The 5625-nt window shown below is 44.8% G+C and overlaps 1 long non-coding RNA gene across 1 annotated transcript; it reads left to right on the top strand.

Annotated features, from left to right (window-relative positions):
• The first annotated feature begins 1198 nt into the window (after positions 1-1198).
• Positions 1199-1624, top strand: LOC131905283 (uncharacterized). Its single transcript, XR_009377875.1, has 2 exons — positions 1199-1292; positions 1399-1624. It is a non-coding gene; the product is annotated as an uncharacterized LOC131905283 (long non-coding RNA).
• The last annotated feature ends 4001 nt before the right edge of the window (positions 1625-5625 follow it).

Below are 5625 nucleotides of genomic sequence, written 5' to 3'. Positions count from 1 at the left end.
TTGGGTCTGAGCGGCTGTGGGACTGGCGGGTGAGAGAGATTTGTCCTGACTGGGCCAGGCAGGAAAGCTACAACTCCTGAAAGCTTGTAGCCCTGGAACTCTCTACACAGCTCTACTGTCTAAATCTCTCTGTCTCTCTGTCTGTCTCTGTCTGTCCCACCCCATCCCAGTTGGACTAGTCAGAGCCCCCTCTCCTAGGAACCATTATTCATTTGTATACTGCTAAGGAGAGGTCCCCAAGGACCTCCCAAGCTTCTGTGTGACCTTTTGTTAACTTCCTGAGGCTCTTGAGCTTCCCCCTCCCTCCTGGAGGCAATGTTTCAATTTGGAGAAAAATGCCATCTAAGGGGGAGAGGGACTAGAGAGAGGAGGTTCTTATGTCATTCCGTGGGAGCCCTTGAGGCCCTTGAAGGGGGTTAGGGAACCACAGCCCCCTCCTCTTCCTCTTTTGCTGGCTGGATGGCAGTGTAATTGGTTTCTACTCAAATCTCCAGTTTAGTTAATTAAAACGATTTGTAAGGAATATGACACAGTGTAGCCAAAACAGGGTTTTCTCTACAGACAACAGTGCTTGTGCATAGAATCCTATTAACAAATGCCTGTATCTAATTATAATGTCACTCAAAGGTCCCCTATGCCCTACTGATATGATATAATCCCCTGACAGGCCTCAAGCAATGGGGCCAGTTGATTATGAGCTGAAGTCACCAAAGCTCATAATGACCTTTTCTGTTTGTAAGTTGATTAGTTCAGGTTTTTTGTTATAGCAATGGAAAGCTACCTGACACCTATATCATTCTTTAAATTAACAATACTCATGAGTGTTTTTCTGTATCACTGACCAGTCTTCAAAACTGAATTTCCATGACCATACCTCATGCTACCACGTGCTGTACTGGCATTTAGTGAGCCACTCCCTATAGTGGAATAGTAGATTATTTCCGGACTTTTCTTTGCCCTAAATAACACTGTGATAGATGATGTCTTTGTGTGTATTTCTAGGTCTTTCCTTACTGTAAATCAGTCTGGGAAATATTAAAAGGTCAAAGGGAATGAGTGCCCTTAAAGGATCTTTTGTTTGCTTATTTTCAATCCTTAACCTAATACCATGAACACAGTTGCTAGTCATGACAGCAACTGTCTTCATCAAACCCAAGCACAGTGTGCCTTCTAGTGTTGCCATGGAAACCAAAAATAACAATGGCCAGTCTACAGACAGGCTCTGTCCCTCCCTCAAAGAGTTCAACCTCACTCACAGCTGTAGTTTGGAGATAAAGTCATGTTATCGGCAGGTTGTGGAACCTGTAGGAGGCGGAGCCTAGTGGGAGAAAGGTAGTTCAGTGGTCACATGCCTTAAGGGGATCATGGATTGCTAACCTCTGTCTCTCTGCTTCCTAGATGTATAGGGTGAGTGGATTCCTACACCATGCACTCTGACTGGGATGTCTGCCTCATAAGAGATCCTAGTGGCCATGGGCAGAGTCCTGCAAACTGTGAGCCCAAACAACCCTTTCCACGGATGAAGCAGGTTGTTTCAGGTGTTTGTAACAACCTGAAATAACCTAGTGTAACAACCGCTCTCACCTAAGCATGATGCCCATTAATTGTCTTTATTTTAAATTTTGATATTTTGTATATTGTATGTTTATTTTACATTAGTCTTAATTTTTAAGACCCATCAATATGTTATTCATTTTGCTTAGTGAGATTTTTTTGGGGGGGGGGGCAGGGGGGGGCAGGGAGCAGAGCTGGAGTGAGTGTCCTTTTTACTTCATCCTAATCCTGTAAATTGCAACATTCTAGAATCCCAGTGAGATGGAATATCCTGGAATGCCCACTGATATTTTAATAACTAAAAGAAACACCTGAATGTACAGATTAGCAAGCTGATAAAAGATCAAGGGCCATTAAGGACTGGAGGCCCATGAGACCTGCTGTGGGTGGTATGCACATTTATTGTATCTAAATGGCTGAAAATGGACAGACCAAGGAGGGCCCACAGCAGCTGATGGTGGATCATGGAAGCTCAGAAACTGCTTTGAAGCTTCAGCAATAAGCAATAAGCCCTTCTGATGCAAACACTTCACCAAGATTCCTCCTGAGATCTCCATCTCCTCCCATCACTTAAAAAGACCATTTAGGGGAGCTGTGTGCCCTATTCGTCACAGCTTTGATCTTTCGAATCTAATCACAGCCTCACAGAACACCCACGCTGTTTGTGCTGTTTTATACCAGAGCAAATGAGGATTATCTCCTGCACCCACCATGAGACTCCTCCATCCCCTGGTGTGGAGGAGACAAAGGCTAATGGTTACTGGGAAGCTAGTAGCTGGGGTTTAGAGTGTAGCCACCTCCATTTAGAGACCAAGGTGTCATTTGGGTCCTGAAGATGAATATACATTTGTCACTACTAAATGCCAGATTTAAAAAAAAAAAAAAAACTGTTCTCAGATAATTAGCAATTAAGGTCATTTTTGCATTAAATAATAACTCCCTTTCAGGGACTACTCATTTAAAATATATTGAGCATTTATCGTGTTGTAGATTCTTCGGTTAGTCTCTGAGTTTTCAGACAGGGGCAAACAGAACAGTCACTCTTGGAAGTGACAGCTGGGAGGGTGAGGGAGACAATAAGCAAAGAATCCCTTTGTGATTACAGATGATGAGGGATATGAGAAAAGAGCAGAGGGCCCAAGTGGAGCCCACAGCTGGCGCTCTGCCGTGCTGTGCTGTGCTACCTTTTCATCCATAGAACAAAATGATGTGAATATCATTTCTTACATTTAACCAATGGGAAAATAAAAGAGTGGCCTAGCAGCATGGCAGGGGGCTCCCAGAAGTAAGTAGAGGGCACAAGCTTCCATCCTGAGGGTCTAACCATTTTTTAGTCAACCTCTGTAGGAGGCACAGAGGTCTTTGTGCTCACAGCCACTGAGTCATGTTGAACTGGACTGCCTTCTTACCCCACATGGATGGATCCTCTGCTGGCCATGTTGGTTGCAGAGACACTCCCCAACCCCTACCCCTACACACACAAGCCTCTACTCCATGCCATGCCATAAACACCTCCTGAGGGTCTGGAAGCTTTGTAACTGATACCACTGCCTCTTTGTCTGTGAACTTGGAATCTTGAGAACTGGACACAGAGTCCAACAGGACATCACAACACCCTTCTGGATAAAGCTGTCTGGAGAATGAAAGAGGATTTGACCCATGATGGCAGTGCTCACCTGCCTTCTCTGTTCTCCTCTCATGCACCTCATCATACCAAACACCCATCTAGTCAAGTCCAATCCCATAATGGCTCCTCTTAGGGAGGCTTCCCTCCACAGGAGCAGCAGCTACAGCCACAGGCCCAGAAGAAAGGCCCAAACCTCTGTGCTGTCTGGCCTTTTGGTTTCAGAATGAACACAGGATAGTGTTCATTGCTACCCAGTGTCTCTGCCTCCTACTGACCCATCACAGCAAGGAAAGCAAAGAAACCCAGCCAGAGTCATCCCAGACTCTCCTAGATTGAAAAATGAACTGGAAGCCACTGGCTGTCACTCAATTGCTAGGTAACTTGTTCCCTACTCCCTAGTACAGCAAATAAGGGTCTGGCCCCACAAGCTTGGAGGTCCCATTCCTGGAAATATCAGAACCAGGAACAAAGGGTTTCTATCACACCCAGTTCCTTCTAGCTTAAAGCAAACCCCCAGGTCTTCTGGGCAGCTGTAACTTTTGGAAAAATCTCTCAGCCAATTCACAAAGCAATCTGAAATCATAGTATGGTTTTCTTTCAAGAGATAAGGACTATAATAAATTAAAGCACAAGTGTTAATTTAAATAAGCAGGTGATTACTACAAATAACCATAAAACAAGTGTGGCCTCATGTGTGCCACTACCAGCTCCTTATCTACATATCTAGACCCAAGTTCCAGTTTCAGAGACCGTGACTGTGTGTTTGGAAACAGGAATTGGGATTCTCCAGATGACAGCCCGATACTCATTATGTGTTTGCACCTGGCCAGGTGTACCCATGCAAAGATGGGCTATGTAGACATGTCACATCACCAGGCTGGCCTCCTATTAGTGCCTACTGAGGACTGCCTGTCGAGATGAGCTGTCACTATTTGTGAGACTGGGGCCAGTGGGTGATTAACCCTTAGAATGCATGGCTTCCTCTGGTGCCACTTTCTCTTCTCCTGCTTTTCTTGTCATTTAGGAAGTGTCACAGGTCTGCTCTGAGGTCATGATGGGATGGGGCTGGTTCCCGTAGCCGAATGAAGGGAAAGATTTGTGGTGATCCTACATAGGGATGCCAGCTATAGTGGGGATGGTACAAGTATGGTGGATGGACTCTGAATCTTCTCTCCAAGTGATGCCTTCACGAGACTTGTCTTGTTGCCGATGAGCAAACATTTGGGTCTTAGAAAGTAGTCCCATAGCAAGCTTGAAAATGATTAAGATGTTTTTGTTTGTGTGGGCCATTTTTATCAAAACTCATGACTGTTCTAGTTTTATTTCTGTCGCTGTGACATGGTGTCCAAAAGCAAATTAGGGCAAGAAAGGATTTATCTGGCTTGAGTCACAGTCCATTACTGTGGAAAGTCAGGGGCATGAACTGAGTCAGGAACTTGAAACTGTGGAGGAATGCTGTTTGCTGGCTTACTCTCTGGCTTACTCACAGTCTCATGCTCAGCTACCCTTTTGTATAGTCCAGGACCAACTGCCTAGGGATGGTGCCGCCCACAGTGGGCTGGGCCCTCCTGTTTCAATTAACAATTAAGACAATCCTCTAGAGGCGTGTCCATAGGCCAGCCCGATGAAGGCAAATCAACTGTAACACTTTCAGGAGATTCTAGGCTGTGTGGAGCTGACGGTAACTATAATAGCAATTAAAGCTGAAGAATTTGGGTACACTTCTTGAGGTGAGACTCCACTTCATGCTCCCCACGGAGCAGATGAATAGTTTATTTAGAGTAAATGATTACCACCTTCCTTATGTTAACATCAATAGTATGTGTGTGAAAAAAATCACTATATCTTACTAAACGGGGAATATAGAGGAATGATGTCATGTGACAGTCCTGCTGGTCTTTTCTGTGTGTGGCTTAATGGAAGGCAGATTGTGCCCTCTGCCTCAGTTCCCAATCTGTGGCAACAAGACGCCATCAAACTGGAAAATCTCACTGTACATTCCTTGGAGAATAAAAGTGAAGAGGGTTCATAACATCTCAGGCTGATATAAAAACAGCCTTAATCTCATAATAGGTGAAGACCTGAGAGACACGGGGTTCCCAGGTGACACTTGGAGAACTCCTGTGGCATGGCCTTAACCAAAAACCTTTATGCATCTAAATTGGAGAGAATTCTGTGGAATGTAGTCACAGGGGTGATGGATTTATGCAACATTGTCATCATCACTTTATGACCAGTAACTTTCCCTTTGAGGACAGAAAAATGAGATTAGATGATAAATTGGTGGCCAAGAACTGGGTGGCATATACAGGCTTTAGAGAGGTGGAGGTGACTGTTGAATGGCAAGGGTCTGGTCTGTTGTTAAACTCTGTATTAGTAGCTAGAAACTGGCCAAGGCAGGAGTGTTTACACCAGAGAAATAGGCAGATGGAAGCAGCAGAGTC

The sequence above is a fragment of the Peromyscus eremicus genome, chromosome 2 (assembly GCF_949786415.1).
Source record: "Peromyscus eremicus chromosome 2, PerEre_H2_v1, whole genome shotgun sequence".
NCBI lineage: Eukaryota > Metazoa > Chordata > Mammalia > Rodentia > Cricetidae > Peromyscus > Peromyscus eremicus.
This window is presented reverse-complemented; position numbering and strand designations above follow the sequence as displayed.